Source organism: Miscanthus floridulus, chromosome 10 (assembly GCF_019320115.1).
Source record: "Miscanthus floridulus cultivar M001 chromosome 10, ASM1932011v1, whole genome shotgun sequence".
Classification (NCBI taxonomy): Eukaryota; Viridiplantae; Streptophyta; class Magnoliopsida; order Poales; family Poaceae; genus Miscanthus; species Miscanthus floridulus.
Window position 1 is genome coordinate 83,471,127 of NC_089589.1, and position 21,737 is coordinate 83,492,863.

General features: G+C 43.3%; 1 non-coding gene across 1 annotated transcript; it reads right to left on the minus strand.

The window, feature by feature from the left end:
* Positions 1–1,309: 1,309 nt before the first annotated feature.
* Positions 1,310–1,418, minus strand: LOC136490423 (small nucleolar RNA R71). The gene has a single exon (XR_010767714.1). It is a non-coding gene; the product is annotated as a small nucleolar RNA R71 (small nucleolar RNA).
* Between the last annotated feature and the right edge of the window lie 20,319 nt (positions 1,419–21,737).

Below are 21,737 nucleotides of genomic sequence, written 5' to 3' on the forward strand. Positions count from 1 at the left end.
AATATAGGTCAAGTAGGATCTAGTTACGAAGGAAGTTATGCTCTGTTCTTGATCTTCCTTAATAATATCCCTTATGTGTAGATATAAAGTTGATCTTAGCCATGACTACTAAGTATAATTACACTAATCATAGTATGCTTTGACTTGTAATTATGAATGACTTAGGAATTATTTCTCTAATTTCTACTTAGCCATGCTAATGCCACAGAAAGGAGCACTCTGAGTGATCAATTATCATTTATTATTTACCATTCATATATATTTATCTCTTGACTTACCCCTGTTGTGGGTAGAATATTGATTATGGTTTACTTCTCCATCATACGTATAAGTTATCAATATATTCCAACTGCCCATCCTTCCCTATGGTAAAAATATAAATAATGATACCTAAAATACTCTCGGGTGAAATGCTACAATGGTAAATTATCTGTGCGCTTGTAGATCCCTTTTATTTATATATTCTTTCTAGTCACAATAAAATACTTAAGTACTTTTTAGTGTCATTCTAAAAGTGGCACTAGATAGTACCAACAAGCATTTCTAGCATCATAGATAGGGATGACAACTTAGCAAAAGGTGATGTTAAGAAATGTCAACAAACATTAGGTGGCTACTTAACAAGTGACAAGTTAATAAATACCAACAAGCATTTCTGGTGCCGTTGCTGGGGAAGGTAGCTAGGCAAAAAGGAATATTGATAAACTTTTACCTATTGATGTGATCGAGGAAACCATTGACCTCTGCTTGAACAGGCTTACAATTGTTCTATCTACTTTTATATCTTATGCAGGGTAATGTATGACCGGTTTTGACCTTCCGACAAACTACGTTGAAAATCTAGAAGCACTACTCAGGAGAACTAAGGCTAAACTCAAGAAAGTTTTAGCTTTAGAATCGGAAGACAACCAAACAAGGCGAAGCTTAACACCAGTTTTTAAAGCCATGACTAACAAGACTCGCCATGAATTCTATGCTTCAACTATGGTCAACATCCATACTGGACCGATGATCAATGTCGGAGACAATGGATTTGAGCTCAAGCCAGCTCTCATCAACATGGTGCAAGCTAACCAGTTTTGTGGAAAGGCACATGAAGATGCGAGTGCTCATCTCCAACACTTTCTGGAGATCTACAACACTTTCACCATCAAGGGAGTAACTAGAGATGCCATATTACTTTACCTCTTCCCATTTTCACTTTTGGGGAAGGCAAAGCAATGGTTCTACGCCAACAAAGATAGAAACACTACATGGGAGAATTGCTCTACTGCCTTCCTAGCAAAGTTCTTTCCCACAGGCAAGACAAATGCTCTACGTGGGAGAATATCAAGCTTCCAGCAACAACATGATGAATCTGTCCCTGAGGCATGGGAATGCTTTCAAGACTATATATCAGAATTTTCTCATCATGGGATGGAGAATTGGCTACTCATGTAGACTTTCTACCATGGGTTGACAAATAGCACCCATGAGAATATGGATGCTACTGCTAGAGGTGCTTTCCTGTTACTCACAATCCTAGGTGCAACAGCTTTCGTGGATAAGATGGACTCCAACCAAGGCTGGAATGAAGAACGTCTTCAAACCTGCAAGAGAGGTGAAGGTATGCATCAACTCAAGGAGGTAGACATGCTGTCAGCCAAGATGGGTCTGCTAATGAAGAAGCTCGAAGATCGAGCCAATGAGAAGCAAGAAGTCATGCACATTCATGATTCCCGCATGACATGTGAAGAGTGTGGCAACACTGGGCACTCAGGACACAATTGCCCTAAAACTCAAGAGGATGTGAATTTCATCAACAATAACAACTATCGTCCTCAATAGGATCAAGGATGGAATCAGCAATAAAGGCCAAACTACCAAGGTAATAACCAAGGTAACTATCAAGGTAATAATCACAATAATTTCAATAATCAACCACCCCTAAGAGAATGAATTTCTAGCCAAGCTAAAATTATGGAGGGCTTATCTAGAAAACTAGCTTCCATTGATAGAATCTTAGAAAACACAAACAATAGAATGGATAGCTTCTCTTCTACCATTAAAAACCAGCATAGCTTTAATAAAATGATAGAATCACAAATAGCTCAGCTGGTAGCCACTAGTTCCTCCGACCGACAAAGGTAAGATTCTGGTGCAACTGGAAGATCTAGAAATTGTAAATCTTGTCGATATTCACAATGCTGTAGGATACTACATAGAACCATTGATAGGAGCTTAGGAAAGATGAGTCTCTACCCATCAAGAAAGGTGATCCAGGGAGACCCATCACCCCCATAGCTATTGGACCTCACATATTCCAAGAAGTTGTCTGTGACTTTAGAGCAAGTGTCAACATCATGCCAAAGGTAATTTATGATAAAATTAATGGAGATACTCTATTGTACACAAACATGCATTTGTAGCTTATAGATCAGTCACTCTGCTAGTCATCCACTCTCCTAGTCATCCACAAATGGCGTACCTGCCCGAAAGAGACAACAGTAACCAAGAAGAAAAACAACAAAAGGAAGAAGAACAGGGCCAGGCAGCCACAAGAAGAATAAGTCAAGATGATCAACACACTCCGATCATTGAGTGCATAATACGACAGAGAATCTTCCATAGCACCTTCTGCTGATATTGGATCGGGTGTCTATAACAACCTAAGTTTTCCAAGAACCAAAAATTTGAACTTAAATTTTTTCCATCCAAACCCATGTATGGTGAGTAGGGATGAAAACGGATCAGATACAGGACGGATATCACCGATATTACATTTGTTTTCATATTTCTATCTAGATTCGGATTCGAATACGGATAGTGTCAACTATGTCGGATAGGATACGATTGGATATCGACATCATAAATATGTGATTTGAGTATTCGGATACGGATACGGTATCGGATGTTGGATATCCGGACTCGGATACGGATAGATCTCAACCCCTCTAAACGGATTCAGTTTCGAATACTGGTCGGAAAATATCCTATACCGTTTTCATCCCTAATGGTGAGTGAGCATACTAGGAAACCATCTTCATAGTTGCACAAGTAGAACCCAAGGTAGAGTGTTTGGGCATATGCATTTAATTAACAACATGAGTTGCTTCTTTTTGGATTTATGCTCATTAATAAAATTGTATCAAACTTCTTTTGATTAACCTGATGTGTGTGTGCTTCCAAGGCTCTAGCCCAAATGTGGACCTTAGTGAACCTAGAGGACCCACCCATACTTGTATACAAGTATTGGCTACACTTATATAAGCATAGGAACCCTAGAAATATATTTTGGAAATAGAAAAGGGAAAAAAAGAAGCTAGAAATAGAAAAGGCCCAAGCAGCAGTAGTAGCCGCAAATAGCCTAGCATCCATAATAGGCCTAGAGCCACGGCCCAGCCCTCCGCCCACAACTGCGTGGCCTAGAATCGCGGCCCACGCCCACGCCCATGTCATGATGTGCCACTGTCACCATCCCTGCTGCCACAGATGGGTGGACCCTACCTGTCATCCCCATCCCCATGCCCTCTGCTTTTGCGCCGAGCAGAGCAAGGACGCCGGAGGGGGAATCTTCCCCGCCTGACCACTCATAGCAATCCACCTCTAGGTCATTGGGCACTGACGCATGGATGGGCGCCATGTCCATGATCCATGGCATCCGTGCCTCCCCTAGCCCACACTGCGTCGTGCGGGACATCTGCTGTGGTGGCCCCGCACCGTGACACCACCCCATCCTTGCCTTGACTGCCCGTCGTTCGAATTGGTCGCACCAGTGCCCACATAACCACCCCACACACCCCAAAACCCTAGCCTAGGAGCTCCAATCATCGTACACATACCCCCTCCATCCCTTTCCACTGTTCACCACCATCGCCATAGCCACGAGTGGCTATATAAGCCACCCCTATGACCTAGCGCCACTCCCATACCCTGCGCGCCACTCCGTGGCACCACTACACCCATGCCAAGACAGAGAAGAGAAGGGAAGGGAAGGAGAAGGAGGAAGGAGAGGAGCTGAAGCCGCCGGAGTTCCGTCCGTGGCCGCCAGAGACAAGGATGCCTCTGAACGTCTTCTTCCTCACTGTGGATCAGCACGACACTGCTACCTCTCGACATGGCCATGACTTGCCCTGCACTACTATCCTATCTTCCCCACCACCATGGTGAGCCCCGCTGTCACCCCTCTACCCGCCGTCATGCACACGCGCCATGATCGCTGGCGTGGTTTCCCCCTTGGGAAGCCCAAGGTAGCGCCTTTAGGCCATCACAAGGCACCTCATGTACACGCGCACCCGCATGACTCACCGCGTGGCGAAGCCGAGCCACATGGGCTCAGGAATGCCAGTGTTGTTGTGTCGCACCTATGTGTTCACCATGGCTAGACCCCTGCCATGGCAAGGTTCCGTTATGGTCACCTCAGGCTGGTAGAGGTAAGGAGGATGCCTCAGTGAGTTTTGCCTGATTGAGAGACACATTGCATGCACGGAGAAGGAGGGGAAGTTGCCCCTAGGAACTGCTGGTCATGTCCACCTCGCTGAGCCACCGTATTCCCCATGCCACCACCGTGCTGTAGCTATTCCCATTGATTTCGGCCGCGTCATTGCGTGAGGAAAGGTCGATGATGTTCACCGTGATGCCACACACCTCGCCACCTAGTTGGTTGACCATCTAGGCCGCTCTAGACCTAGGTTTGCCATCACCAAAGCCCTGCTGGAGCTCCACCATGCCTTCTATCGCCGAGCAGACTCTGCCATGAGAGATGGTCACCTGTGCCGCCCGTTGTCGCCATACCATAGTGCTATTGTTGCCGCCATGCCCGCCATCATCGTAGCTGGCCATGGCAAGCCTAAAGACCCCGCTTTTGTGCCCTTACCGTGTCTGCCTTGCCATGAGGAAACCCTAGGAGACTGTTGAAGCTCCGCCATGACCTGTCACACCGTGCTTCGCTACTAGTGAGCCACCACAGCAAGGGGTAGACTGCGCCATGCCCTTAGTCGCCGTTCCATGAGACTGATGCACCATGAGCCAGAGAGAAGAGGAAGAGAGGATGGAGCTGGTCCACCGTAAACTAGAGGAGGTCCACGGTGCACTGACCACTTTGGTCCACTGTGCACCTATCCCATGGGCACCACCCATATGGATCCAAACCCACTACATGGATGCATGTAGAGCCGACACATGTCTGAGATGGCCCAGCCCAGACTGGCCCAATATCTAGCCCACCAGGCCCAGTCCTGAGCCTGGTCAACCATTGACCGTTGACCCTTGACCAGTCCCACCTGTTAGTCTCTGCTGAGCTACGAGCCTGACCAGATTAATTCAACTCTTTTTCTTTTTTAGAAAATGGTTTAAACTTGAAAAATTCATACGACCTCAGAAAAATATAAAACTAGAGTCCAAATTTTTCTAAAAATGAGCTCTATGTCATAGGCTTGTGTTTGAGTGCATTTGGATCTTTTGAATTTCCATTGCTTCTTTGTGATCATCTATAGGAGTCACTTATTCGCCAGCTATATGTCTCGTTTGATAGACCCGAAGGACTCACAGACTGTGGAAGTACGACCCTCGACTACACCGACAACCTTGGTGTAACATCCCTAGATGTTAAAGTGCTAGTTAAAATTTGATCATGAGCATCATCAAGCATTATCAACAAAGCATTGAGTCATACATGCCTTTCATGTTGCATTTATAGTATACATATGTTGCAATTGCAATGTTTCACATGTTGCGTGAAATGTTATCTTTGTTATCAATTAAGGAACTTTGTGAATTTATATATGTGAAATTGCTTAAACAATTAAAATTTGGTTAAAATAAACTTTGTAGTTGAAAGTATGCTCTATAGCATAGAATAAAAGTTAATTAGGGTTTTCAAGTCAAACATATTCAAATTTGAGCCCAAAGATTGAGTTTAAGGCTAATTTTCAAACTTATCCTATTTCTGCCTAAGTCATTGAAATGCAGTACGAAGTTCAATCTTTGGATATTTATTAAATGGATTTTTATAAATAAAACTTCTCCAAATTTTGTTCCATTACTTGGTAGTATAATTGTGCTATGTTAATGTGTAATTAGTTGAAATGTTGGGTTAATAATTGCTCTTAAATAAATGGCCAAAAATGCTTGATCAAAAGCTATTTTCAAAACCTAAAAACTAAACCTAGGGTTCAGTGTCACTGAACTCAACTTTGAGCTTCCAAATCTTCAAAACCGTCATGTTTTTGGTTTTGAGCCTTAAAGCAATATTGGGGATTGTTGATCAGTGAACAACTTTGTTTACGGCGGATCATGATGTTGTTTAGTATAATCTAGAGTTATAGAAGGAGGAAAACATGCTATCTGTGAGCTACCATAATCTCGGCAGCAGACTGCTCGACTTCTCACCGTCCATCGCCACCACCCTAAGCGCCGCTTCTCCATGCACCGGCTTGCAGCTGCTTCATGTTAGTGGTAGGAAGCAACTGCTGGCTCTTTCAGATGCCTTGTGCTCACCTTCTTTTGCCCTATCACTAGTCATCTCTCTCTCTTTCTCTTCTCCCGCTACCACCGGCAGCGCCCCAATGTTAGTGAAATTCATCACCGCCATTCCACCAACGCTCAATAGGCCACGCCCACAGCTCTGCCTAGCTCTTGTGTCCCTCCTCGAGCTTTTGTAGCCAGCGCTTGCCACCAGAGTCATGCATGCACCGCTTCCTTCTTCACAGCGACCCGCCATGGCCGCTGAGGCCATCTCGTCGTGGCTGGCTCACCATGCTACAGCTCTCTCCCTCACAAATCTTGTTTTCAGCTTCCATGTGTTGCCATGAAGCTCACGGGCCTATTAGTTCTGCAAGGTGTCCACCGGAGCCACCAGAACGTTATCCTTGCCATTGGGTTCCTGCCGCCGCATGTGACCCCATCGTCGGCAGCCGCCCTTGCTCTACCTCCATTTCATCTATCAAGCATCGCAGGTCAAGGTGAGCACCATGGAGCCGTTCTGTGTCATAAACACTATGTAAAAACGATTTTTAGCAACGGTTCATTTTTTTGTAGGGGCGGCTGGTGATGGAGCCGCCCCTACAGTGGCATGCTCGGGTGCCCTAGACACCAGCCACCCCTACAAATGGAACAGCAGGGGCGGCTGGTGATACGAGCCGCCCCTACAAATGGGGTCTGATTTGTAGGGGTGGCTCAATCACCAGCCACCCCTAGCGTTGCTATTTGTAGGGGCGGCTGGTGATTGAGCCATCCCCTACAAATGCCCCTCGTATACATAGCTATGATTTGTAGGGGCGGCTCAATCACCAGCCGCCCCTACAAATGACCCCCCCGTATACATAGCTCTGATTTGTAGGGGTGGCTCAATCACCAGCCGCCCCTACAAATGACCCACATATAAAACAGCTGCAGCACCTTCTTCCTCCTCGGGTCACTCACTCCAACCTGTGAAACAAAGGTGGGGAGGCCTTGGGCACCTCCCAAAAATTGCTCTACTAAGAGGGGAAGGTTTTGGTCTCAAATCCTTTGGTGGAGAGGTTGTAGAAGGTAAGAAAATGCTATTCCACACTTTTTTTGTAGTTTTAATGGTTGGTTAGTGAGTAATTAGAGTTTTGTTTTTCTCTCTCTTCTATGGTGCTTGAGCTACTTATGAAGCAAATTAGACCCAAGTTTTAAATGTACTAGGGTAAATTAGGGATGGGAATAAGATCATACCCATGTTTCTTGATTTTAGTGAACAATTAGTTAGTTTTATGGATGTTTCATGCGCATGTGGATCTAGATCTAGGGTTTGGTTTTTTATTAATTTCGTTTTTGTAAATTTATGTTTGATGAAATTGGACTAGGGCTTGTATGAAAGATATTGAATAAAGTATAATTGTTGCTAATTGTTGTCTTTGAAATTGTTTATTGTAATTAATAAATATGTATTTTAATTATTTATGGATAAATGGGCCATTAATTAATTTTCCTCTATCATGGTGTGTTTGTGTGCTTCATGTAATTATATTAGATTTATATTCATATATATCTGAAGTATATACAATTATTCTTAAGTAATTATTAATTTGATTCATTTTTATAACTCTTGGATTTATGGTTCGTTGAGGTTTAAGGCAGGTTTCCGTGAAGAGGTGGATAAATTTATTGAAGCCACAAAGAAGCATGCAACGACATTGAAAGAGAATAAGGATACAATTATTTGCCCCTGTAAAGATTGCAAGAACCGTATGACATGGACAGATGTGACTATCATCAGATCACATTTGATTATGCGAGGATTTGTTGAGGACTACACAGTGTGGATTCATCATGGTGAAACAGTTATTGTTAACAACGAGGATGAGGAGGAATACGACGATGAAACCATAGAATCCCTGTCCCAATATTCAGCAGAGCTTGATGCACGAATGGATTTCGAGTTTGGCAATGAACAAGGTGGTGATGCTTGTGGTTGGGATGGTAACGACAAAGGTGGTGCCAATAATGATGGTGGAGCACGTGTCGGGGATGAAGATGATTTAGAGGACATGATTCGAGCCCTTGGACCAGAGATTTTACTAAATAGCCCGAAAGGTCTAGAAAATTTGGAAAGGGTGACAAAAGCATCGAAGGAGACTGTGTATGGTGTTGAAAAGGGCTGTCCGACACATTAGACATTGCTACGTTTTGTGCTTGAGCTGCTCATCTTGAAGGCTATGTACGGCTGGTCAGACTGTAGTTTCAATGATCTATTGCATCTCCTGTCATGGGTGCTGCCACCACCAAACTTCAGTTCCCAGCCAACACATACCAAGCGAAGAAGGTCATAAGTCCATTGACAATGGGGGTTGAAAAAAATCCATGCCTACCCCAACCTACTGTATACTTTTTCGTGGTGAAACTGTTCAAGTCACTGGATAAATGTCTCCGGTGTGGGGCCAGCCGGTATAAGAACAATGACCTTTACTGGTGGGGACGAAACCCTCCTATGGGGAAAAAGAGGAATAAGAAGGGTACAAAAAAGGTGGTACAAGAATCTCAGCCCCCAGAGGACACTTCATTAGGCAACAATGCAAAGCAGAGAAGAATTCCTACCTTGGTAATGTGGTACCTGCCAATGACCGACCGTTTGAGACATATCTTCCTAAACCCTAAAGAAGCCGCACTGATGACATGGTGGGATGATGAGCGCAAGGTGGATGATGATAAGATTGCACACCCGGCTGATTGTAGTCAGTGGCAAAGGTTTGATGAGAAGCACAAAGAATTCAGCGATGACCCAAGAAATGTACGGTTTGGCTTGAGCACCGATGGAATGAATCCCTTCAATGAGAGGATGAGTGATGACAGCACATGGCCAGTGATCTTGACCATGTACAACATCCCAACATGGTTGTGTCAGAAGAGAAAGTACATTCTCCTCACTTTTCTTATTTCTGGCCCTAAACAACCAGGCATTGATATAGATGTGTTCCTCGAGCCTTTGATGCAAGAAATGGAGAGGCTATGGAGGCACGAGGAGCATATGTATGATGCGTTCTGAAAGGAGGACTTCATATGTAGAGCAATAATATTTGTTACTACCAATGATTACCCCGCACTGTTTGCTTTGTCTAGACAGATCAGAGGGAAGATGGGATGCTTGGTTTGCTTGGATGGTACTACATGGGTGTACCTAGATGCATCCAAGAAGATAGTTTACCTAAGGAACCGATGCTTCTTAAAGACAAGTCACAAGTACCGCAGCAAATTGTTTTTTAGATTTTATGACAACATCCCGGAGATTGAACCCCCTCTGGAGAGACGTCATAATGGAGAACACGTGTACAGAATGGTGAAAAACATACGCATCGTCTATGGAAAGAAGAATACGGATGGGATGAACAGAGATAGAAGCACACCTCCTGTCGAAGGCGTACCTTTCAAGAAACAATCGATCTTCTTTTAGTATCTGCCTTATTGGCTAGACTTGGAGGTCCCCCATGCCATTGATGCTATGCACGTGCAGAAGATTGTCTTTGAGAGTCTCATTGCTACCTTGATGGACACAGGCAAGTCAAAGGATGGTCTGAAAGCACGGAAAGACATGGTGCAGCTAAACATGATGCCATAGCTTCACCCGATACTTAAGGCTAATGGAAAATACACTCTGCCCGTGGTGTGCTTCAACCTAACACCAGACGAGAAGAGAGCTATATGCACTTTCCTGAGGGGGATCAAAGTCCTGACTGGGTTTTTAGCAAATGTGAAGAAGCTAGTGTCAATGAAGGACTTGTCAATAACACACTGCAAGGCTCACGATTGCCATGTGATGCTGACATTGTTTCTACCTATTGCAATCAGGGCTATAAAGCCATAGTTCTTGAAAATGGCCATCACCCGCATGTGCTACTTCTTTTCGAAGATCTCACAGAAGACGATTGGCAAGCAAGAGCTGAGTGACCTACATGAATTTATGGTGGAGACACAAAACCAACTAGAGATGTGTTTACCTCCTGCTTTTTTATATATAATGCCACATCTCATGATTCACATGGTTCATCAAATACAGGCGCTAGGCCCTTGCTACTTGCATGAAATGTGGTCCTACGAGTGGTTCATGTCGGTTCTAAGTCGATACGTGCATAATCGAGCATACCCAGAAGGCTCCATGATAGAGGGTTACAGTACTGAACAAGTCGTCGAGTGCCTGTCAAGAGTACCTAAAAGTACAGAAAGGAATTAGTAAACCCGATTCTTCATCACAAAGGGTAGGCTGGCTGGGAAGGGCACCTAGTGGTAGAAAAGTGTTCATCAACCATGATTACAAAGAGGTGAGTTAAGCGCATTACAGTGTCTTGCAGAGTACACAACTGATGCAACCGTACATTGATGAACACTTGGCTATCATTATGGCGGAGAGAAATGGCCGTTCGGATGATTGGGTCATGAAATAACACAAGCAACGACTAACTACATGGTTGAAGGACCAAAACATACCGCCTGGAGAAACCATAGACTCTATTACCATCAGTAGGTTGGCGGAGGGGCCATCGAGACAAGTGACATCTTGGAATGCTTATGACATCAATGGGTATACGTACTATACCCATGCAAAGGATAGTAAATATGTGAACCAAAACAACGGCGTTCAAATAGAGGCTCTCGATGGATTAGGGCTAAAGATCCAATACTTTGGCATCATTGAAGAGATATGAGAACTTGACTATGGAAGGGATATAATGGTGGCCCTGTTTCGATGCCGTTGGATCAAACAACACCAACTAAACAAGACCGGATTCAGAGTCCTGGATCTCGAGAATCTAGGCTACCAAGATGACCCTTGGGTGCTCGCTTCACGTGTCGCATAAGTTTTCTATATGTCTGACCCACAAAGTAACCTCCCCCCGAAGAAGAAGACAAAGCACGTGATTGCCTCTGGGAAACAACACATTATTGGAGTTGATGGCGTAGACGATGTTGAAGCTTACAATAACTACGATGAGATGCCGCTATTCACAGACTTTCCTAAGAAGATTAGTGTTGTGGAAAAGAACCTTCCCAAAGACATAATGCCATGGGAACGAAAAGGTGTCAAAGGGAAAGTCATTACAGCGGGCTAGCTAGTTGTTGAATGTGGAGCGTTTGTGTAAGTGTGTGTTTGTAAGACTTCATTTATGCATGCATGTGAGACTATATATTTATGTACGTGTGTAAGACTACATATTTTGTATGTGTGTGAGACTACATTTTATGCATGTGTGTGAGACTACCCTTTGCAACATCCAGATGACGCTATTTGAACATCCACTCTATTACTACAAAATTTCATTTGTCAAAGTTTGAGCACTTCAAATTTTCAAATTTAAAAAAATGACAAGTTCGAACGAGATTTTCAACCATTAAATGATTTCAGCTGAAAAAGTGATGAATACCAAAGTTGTATAACTCATCAAGATCTATAACTTTTATTTTGATCATTTCTTCATCTGACAAAGTGATAGTAAACATTGTTCACAAATCAACATGTTTCTCATATAGTTCATGAAACTATGAGTCATATGTGAATTTATGAACAATATTTACTAATACTTTGTCACATGAAGAAGTGACCAAAAATAAAAGTTGTAGATAGTGAGGAGTTCAACAACTTTTATGTTCACGACTTTTATTGTTGAAATCATTTAAGGTTTCAAAATCTTGTCTGAAGTTGCCATTTAGTGAAATTCAAAATTTCAACTATTCAAATTTGGTCAAATGAAAATATGATCAAAATAAAAGTTGTACATATTGATGAGTTCTACAACTTTGGTATTCATGAGTTTTCATCTGAAATCATTTACTCTTTCAAAATATTGTTTCAAGTTGAAATTGTTTGAATTTCAAAATTTGAATCGTTCAAACAAAGTCACATGACAAGATGACCAAAATAAAAGTTGTACATGTTGTTGAGTTATACAACTTTTATGTTTACAACATTTTCATTTTATTTCATATAATGTCATAAAATTGTAGTCGAAGTTTTAAAATTCAAAATTTTAATTTTTGTTTTTTTTGTTTTCTATATTATTTTGACTACAATTGTTTATATATATATATTTCTTCATATATAGAATAATAAAAAATATTATATTTGTGCATATACACAATTGTTTTTATAGTACTTTTATTTTGGTCACAATTGTTTTATATATACACAATTGTTTTTATAATACAAAATTAATTATTTAAAAAAATAAAAAATATTTGTAGGGGCGGTTGGATCAGGAACCGCTCCTAGAAATGCATTTGTAGGGGCGGCTGGATCAGGAACCGCCCCTATAAATGCATTTGTAGGGGCGGCTGGATCAGGAACCGCCCCTACAAATCTCCCCGACTATAAAAGAAAGGGCGCACCGACGCCGCCTCTTCTCCTCCGACGCCGCGCGCCTACTGTTGTTGGTCTTCTCCTCCGACGCCAGTCAGGGTTTCCACTGACGTTGCCTCTTAGACCCGCACCCCCTCCCCGCACCCAGCGCGCCTGCTCCTCCCCACACCCACACCCCCTCCCCGCACCCGCGCGCCCTCCCGCCAACTCCTCCCTACCCTAGGGTTTCTGCATGCGCCTGCTCCTCCCTACACCCGCGCGCCTCCCTAGGGGTTCCACCGATGGGCGGCCTCCGCACACCCGCGTCCCCTCCCCGCACTCGCGCCCCTCCCGCCTACTCCTCCTCGCCCTAGGGTTTCCACACGCTGCCTGCTCCTCCCCGCACCCACGTGTCTCCCTAGGCTTTCCACCGGCGGGCGGCCTCCACGCACCTCGACCGGTCCTCGCACCCGCGCCCCCTCCCGCCTACTCCTCCCCGCCCTAGGGTTTCTGCGCGTGCCTGCTCCTCCCTGCACCCGCGTGCCTCCCTAGTGTTTCCACCAGCGGGCGGCCTCTGCGCACCTTGATCGGCGAGCGGCCTCTGCGCACCTCCACCGGCGGCCGGCGGTGACTTAGTACTAGTAGTGGTGGTGCTGTGGTGTTGTGCTGCTGGTTCTGACCGGTGACGTGCCGTTGCTATACGTGCGCCTGTGTGGTGCCGTACTGCTTTGTTCTGGCGTTGTCAACTGTGGCCTGGTTCCTGGGCTCCCTGCTGCGCGGTGTACCTCTGCTTCTCGGGTTGGTGCAATCTACGTGCTATGAGTTATCCGTTGCCCCTCTTGGTTTTTAGTTTAGATATTTACATTTGTGCAATCTGCTAGTATTGTGTTACTTAGGTGTGATTGCAATTGCGTGGGCGGATTAAATTGCTCGATGATACAATGCGGTGTAGTGAGACAACGTGACAGTAAAGGGTAGTGTTGATTATTTTCTGCATTGTCTTATTACCTGCCTAGTATTTTTATCTCTACTATTGAACTGATTACTTGCTGATCAGTTAGTTAAACCTATGAGCATATAACCTATGTTACTTTTAATATTTGTGTACTGTTCTAAAACTTAAGTAACCTGGTACTCGATTATATTGCTATCTTTCTAGGCATTTAATCTTTGATCTAAAAACCCTATAATTTGCTAAGGAGGACTGTCACGTTCGTCTAGGATCTAAGATCACCTAACAAGCAGTTGGAAGGCTGCCTCATGCAACAATCCGCTGATTTGAGAGCAAATATAAATAAACAAATATGTTGGTTATCAAATAATATATGGAAATTGGGAGGAAACTTGGTACTTCTACTAGTGAACTTGAGCTGGCACCTGTGTTTCTCTATCAGTGGTCGTGAAGCTTTACTGGCACCTATTTTTTAGCTGTGCACTTCCTGACTTTATTGGACAAGATTCACTGGAAGCATGTGATGTTTTATAATTGGCACACATTGATATACTGCTAGTGTGTAGTGGCTGTTGCTACTACTACTACTACTTAACTACTACTACTCCTCCTACCACTACTCCTACTAGTACTCCTCCTACTCCTACTACTACTCCTTCTTTGTTTTTTTTGCTTATATACTGCTAGTGTGTAGTGGCTGCTGCTGCTGCTGCTACTACTACTACTGCTACTACTACTCCTACCACTACTCCTACTACTCCTCCTCCTCCTACTCCTCTTACTACTCCTACTACTCCTCTTACTACTCCTCTTACTCCTCCTCCCTGTACTTACTACTCCTACTGTTGCTCTTCTTTTAGTGATGCTCCTACTACTACTCCTAAGTGGCTGCTGCTCTTACTCTACTACTACCACTCTACTGCTACACTTACTCTACTCTACTACTTTCTACTTACTACTACTACTTGCTACTCCTAAGTGGCTACTGTTCTTACTCTACTACTACCACTCCTTCTCTGTTTTTTGCTTATATACTACTAGTGTGTAGTGGCTGTTGCTACTACTACTACTACTTAACTACTACTACTACTACTACTCCTACTCCTACCACTACTCCTACTAGTACTCCTCCTGCTCCTACTACTACTCCTTCTCTGTTTTTTTGCTTATATACTGCTGGTGTGTAGTGGCTGCTGCTGCTGCTGCTGCTACTACTACTACTACTACTACTACTACTACTACTACTACTACTACTACTACTACTACTACTACTACTACTACTACTACTCCTACTCCTCCTCTTACTACTCCTACTACTCCTCTTACTACTCCTATTACTCCTCCTCCCTATACTTGCTACTCCTACTGCTGCACTTCTTTCAGTGATGCTCCTACTACTACTCCTAAGTGGCTGCTGCTCTTACTCTACAACTACCACTCTACTGCTACACTTACTCTACTCAACTACTTTCTACTTACTACTCCTAAGTGGCTACTTCTAGCTACTAACTGTTGGCTGTTGTTGCTTTTTTTGCCAAATCTCCTAGGACTCGCCCAGGACTTGTTGTCCTGTCTTTTGCCATCAACTGCTGCACTATGTTTGCTAAGCAGCTGTTGGTTTTTTTTGGCAAATCTCCCCTCTCCTCTCCTCTCCTTTGTTTTGCCAATGATGAAATTGTCCAAGTCCATACATTATATGGAATATGAGCTGATGATCAAGAACTTGTGAGCAACTTGGCATCATTAGTAGCCGCCCCTACATTACCTTCTCCTGTCTTCTCTGTTATGATGCCTTGATGCTCCAAGTTCAAGATCAGATGATGATTGACATGTTTCTGAGGCCTCTACCACTGCTACTACTCTTTTTTTTATATATTGTTGTTTTATAGGACTACTTTGGTTTATAGCCCTTTTTGATTTCTTATACCTTCTCGTGTACCTAAAGCACACTTTCTTGCATCTATTAGAACAAAGCATGAAATAATGTCATGGACACCAGACAGTGCAGCCCGATGCCCTGAGCATGATGAGCACCCAACCAATGAGGAGCAAGCACTAGAGGACCAGCTAACTTAGGAGCAGTTTGATAATGAATTAGAAAAGGATCTAGAAGTGATGCTTACTCAGGAGCAGTGCGACGAGGAGGAAGGTGGAGCAGAAGGAAGAGCAGGAGAGGCTGCTGAAGGCGAAGAAGAAGAGGATGATGATGATGATGATGACTCAGAAGAGGGATATGAAAGTCTCGAGGATCCTTTCCCACATGAAGCCAGAAGGAGGCCAATGGAGGAAGATTTGGACAAGGATTTTGACCCAAACGAGGAGGTAGGGAAAAAGCCTTAGCTTGTAAATTTTGCTAAAGCTTTGGCTGTGTTACCTCTGCTAACACTTTGACCTATCATATATATAGGTCCCTCCTGAAACTCAGAAAAGATGACGTCGACGTTCGTGACATCTTGCTAGACAAGACGGAGTAGAGGAAAGGAGAGCAGAGGCAACAGCCATAGAGATGGATCATGATGCCTTTGCTCCACAACCTCAAGACACAACCACGACTACCAAGCCTAAAAGGAAATGAGGGGATAGAAAAGGAAATCTATATCCAGATAAGGCATGCTATGTGATAACGGAGGTCGGGCCAGCAGGGGAGATCCTTGAGCTGAAGGAATTAAGAGGACGATTTAGTAATGCGATCAGGGCCCTAGTAAGAGATAAATTGAACCCAGTAATCCCTAACTAGAAAGAGGTACCAGAGAACACAAAGAATGCACTATGGGATAGGCAGCTGATGCTCAATTTTAGATTTCCTAAGGGTAAGCACGAATTGGTAAAAAAATGCTATCAGGATGATGGGAGAGTCATTCCTGATGTTGGAGGTCGGAGCTCAACACGAAGTATATCCAAAAGGGGTTAACTCCCTTCAACTGAGTTCGGCAAAATAACTCCTAGTCAATGGGAGGAAGCTCATGGCTAGAAGACTTCACCTGAGGCATTGGAGCTCAGTGCCAGTAACACCGAGCTGGCGAAGAGGAACAAACACCACCATCATCTAGGCCCTGGTGGCTACTATGCCAAGGAAGAACAGTTTAGGAAGATGGACTGAAGAGGCCAGCAGCTGCTGGGAATATCGATGTGATGAATTTGAAGGTACGCTCAAGGAACTGGATATATGCGAGGAGTACTAGAATCATCCGGTAGTAATCTTAAGTTTGATAAGACAGGAGACCCAAGAGGCTGGTATCAAGGATACTGAAATATGCTGAAGACAAGGAGAAGGGCTCATTCAATCCTTCTAGAGAGAGGGACGAGCTTAGCCTTGGCTTGGGAAACAAGGAGCACATAGGCCGCACTAGGGGGCTAGGGAAAAGGACGACCTGGAAGCAAGGATTCGAAGAGGACAGGCACACATGTACAAGAAACATAGGCCTAGACTAGGAGACTAGTCTTGAGCTCCAAGTGAAGGCTCTAGTTGCGAAAGGCGCTGGAGGAGCAAAGACTGTCTATGGAGCCATGGATATTAGTGACGCCACCAGGAGAACTGGCATTAGTTGGCAGCCCTCCAAAAGTTCCTAGCAGCCAAGGTTCCACTGTAGCCATAACCCCAGTCGATCGCAGACGGGAACCAACTAGTTGCACCTTGGTGTTTCTCAGCAGCCGGCAGAACACTGTGATGGAGGTGGCAACATGTGTGGCACATCCTCCCGGTGGCTTACACCACAATAATAAGATACCACCATACTACACTAGGGTCAAGGTGCATACAGTGAAGCCCGAGTTCATGCAGTGGAGGATAGACTATACAACTCCCAAGGGGCTGGTGTTACTTGGAGACGTTATGGGGTAGTTCATCCTCTGGCACAAATGGGACATTATATTGACTGCTTCTTTGCCGCCTCCCGCTCTCCCAAATTTAGAGCGAGTTGTTGAGGTCGAGGAGATATTTTCACCATCTCATGACCCCCACATTCCTGAGATACCACATTCTTCCCCGCCACCTAGCGAGCATGTGAATGATGAGATGCCATAACCTTCTCCAGCTTGTACCGAGCAAGTGCATGATGAGATGCCACATAGTCTTCTCAACAAGCACAACCGATACAAGAACAATGAGCGCCTCCTAAAGAAGGTGATGCACAAGAAGATGAGGACGTGCCTGAATGGGAACTCCAAAAGAAAATTCCAATCAACATAAGGCTAGTTTATGTTCTGATCAAAGACGTCTCATCGATGTCTAAGTGGTATTCCCATGACCAGTTCAAGCCTGAGAACCAAGTTAAAAAAGTCCCATCGCAGGGTTCTGAGGAGGCCATCACTAGCAAACTCCACCAAATTGCAAAGCAGTATCCAAATATTGATGCCATCGAATGGTCAGAGGATTGCCCGAAAACATATGAAAGAGACAAGCCCTTCCTACCAAACCAGGACATCTAGCACCTACCACTTGGAATGAGAAGATTCCATGATTGGTACTTGCGTGTTCTCCCAACAAGCATAGATATCATACAAGCATGCTTCCCCACCAGCACATTTGGAAGCCTAGTCGAGAATATTGTCTTTGACTTCAATGACATGCACACATACTTTCACCTGGGAGAAATGGAGATGAATCTAATTCGCACATGGTGCCTGTAAGTCCTTGCCCTCCCGATATGATATGAATGTAATCTTTGAATTTTGTTGTAACTAACCCACGCCGTGATTTGTAGAATGCAAGTGCACATTGTCAAACAAATGCCAAGTGTGAAAGCCAGATATGTAGACCCTCAAGCTATAGCCCAAACAAATTTTAATTACCCTAAATAGTGGACACTGGATGCCAAAGAGCTAGCTACTGCAAAGACACTTCGGGAGAAAGAGTGCATCCGTATGGCAAAACTAAGAGAAGAGTCCCTTAAGGTTGCGGCATACATTGCCATGGCTTTCAAAAATCTCCAACAACACTCTACTATATGGCTACCATACAACTTCGAGTAAGTTCAACTCTATACTTAAAGCTTTGTTCGATATATTTTATTCGATGCAAAAGAGCTTATCTAGTTCTATGATTAAATCTATGCAGCAACCACTGGATTTGTATAGCCATCGATGTCGGGAGGAGCATGGCATGGGTCTTTGATTCATTAGATAGGGACACGGTGACATATAAAGACTTCATATCGATTCTCAAGACGTATACATATCGACAATCCTCATTAGCTTATATGTTTGTATACATACTTGTAGCGTTCACTTTTGGATACTAATAAGTTGTATTTGCTAAAATAATTCGAATAGTGCATTTATGTTCTATGTCACTAATCATCATGGAAGGCATGATCCAGCAAGGAAGGAAAAGTTAGCTATAAAAACACTATGTGTGGTAAGTGTAACTTACTTCTTCAGTACTCTGTTACATGGCTGTCAAAAGCATTACTTAACATTTTCATATGCAAAACACACAGTGCCCCAAGCAGAGGCCTAGGGAGTGTACATTGTGGATACTATATATGTTCTATGATGAGTAACACCAGGTGCCTACAGGAGACACCCCTTAAGGGTAAGTTTGAACCTCTTCACCCGTAGTATAAAAACTTCATACATGGTATCAAATACTAAACCAGAACTTGTTCTCTTGTAGTGGAGAGAAGAGAAAGGAATGAAAAGAGACCCATACAAGGATGACCAACTCTTAGAGCTCATCGGCGACCTTTGCAACTTCATATTGGACCAGATTGTACATGTCAGAGGCTGCCTACCATGACCGAGAGTCTGAGTTAGGTACAAATCCTCAAGTACCAACACCTTCAGTGAGACTGAAAGGCTAGCTCTAGGACGTTGATAAGAATGTAGTATGGAATTTGTATATTTAATGATGGGTTATATATATTCTTATGAATTGGACTTGTAATTGTAGTTTATAGAATACTCTTATGCTTGTAGTCACTGGTCGCGGGGCATTCGGACAACTGCGAACGTGGTTAGAACGTTGGTCGCGGGGCGTTCGGCAACGCGAACGTGGTTCGGAACGTTGGTCGCGGGATGTTCGGCAACGTGATTTTGAATTGTAAATTTGATTTTTTTTGTGGGAAAACGTACTATAGGGGCCATTCTAGATTGAACCACCCCTATAAATACCTGTTTGTAGGGGCGGCTGGTGTTTTCAGCCACCCCTACAAATCGATTTGTAGGGGCGGCCTGGGAACCACCTCTATAAATGTATGATTTGTAGAGACGGTTCGGTAGGGGCGGTTGGCCAAACTACCCCTACAAATGGTTATGATCCGCCCCTAAAAATTGATTTTGTAGTAGTGAAATGGGCTGATTAGGTCCGGTAGCGTCTGAACTGCTATCGCACCACCGAGCCGCCATAACCACGGTCGAGCTCGGTAGGGGTTCTAATCCATTCAATCCATACCTGAGATGCGTGCGCCAAGTCATGGGGGTCGCATCAGTACCCTTCGCCATGCCGGAGTACCGTCGGGCCACCATCGTCGCTGAAGAGTTCACCGGAGAGCCAGGAGGTATCCAACTAATACATCGTTTTAGGAGCGTGAGGTGTCGTTGCCGCCACCGGAGAGCTCAGTCGCCGGCGAGATATGTCGTCGACCCACTGGTGTACCCACTGTCAAAGGTGGGCAGGGTCGGTTTGACTTTGGCCCCACATGTCAGTGAGAGGGGGTAGGAGAGAGGTGGGTGAGAAAATGTTTTGGTGCAGGAAAATGATTTATTCTTTTTCAGAAATTGTTTAAATGTGCTGATTCTTGTTTATTGCATAACTAATTATTGGAGTGTGATAAAAATATGAAACTTTTTGTGTAGCCTTGTTATGATGTTCTCTTCATGGGAAAATTTTGAATTAGTCCTTTTTAGTAGTTTCCATATGCTTAAAAATTACCTCTTTTAATTATTAAATGAACTTTGCATGATTTTTATAGGTTAAAATAATTATGCTTTAATCATGAAACTTTTTGTGTATGCTTTACATGCTAATACTTGCCTTCACAAAAAGTTTGGTACTATTTTGATAAATCTAAGTTGGTTAATTAATTTAAGTATGTTTAAATGCCTTTTATAGATTAATAAAAATAACAAATGTTTTCTATAAATCCCTAAATGACTTTGATGTGAGTTTGGACTTGATTGTGGACCTTGGAACACTAGACCCCTGTTGTTCCTTGGCAACTCTTTTACTTCTTTGTTGTGCTCATGAGTAACTTGTTAGTTAATAAATAAAATAAGTTTACTCAAATGACTAGTTAGTAAATGCATGTGGATTAGGTCATGTTATGATCCTTGCTTGCCCTTAGGGTTGAACTTGTGTAATGTTAAGTTAAATACATTGCCTTGCTTGACTAGTATAATATGATAAGTGTTGCTTTCTTAATGACCACATAATCAACTTGCTTATATAATATTAATATACTTTAATTATTAGTTCCTTATAATGATAATGAGTTAAGTTAAATGTTAATCCTTTCATGATAGACAACTAAGTAACTTGTGGTTAATAATTAAAATGCTTTGTAAGATAATGACCCTAGTTCGTAGTGAAGGAAAGTTGTACTCAAGATAATAACTTTGTCTAACTTCTGTTATACACTTGTGTGTTTCTCATCATGCATCATGGCATATAGTCCATCATGTTAAGCAAAGCATCATTTATTACGTGTAGTGTACGAGAGTGAGAAGGTTTGTGTTGATCAAGTTTCAGAGAAGGTCCATCCTCTAGTGCTGTTGGTGCCAAGCCTAACTTCAGTGATTCCTCTATGGAAACTAACCTTCTCTACAACATAGGCAAGCCCCGGAGCATATTTCCTTCTCTAGTATTTACAAATCATTATTACACCTTAAGTCTTGTTAGATGTGCATTAAGTAATTAGGAGTTGGTCAAATACCGTTGCTACATGATTACCTTGATATTTAGGTATCCTTAGTTCTATCATGTTAGTATGAATAGGTCGATTATCTCTGATGCTTAGTAATGCTTAAACTTTGATAGAAGTCGAATGATGGTTTCATCGTTCAAGAAAATAGGTTTAC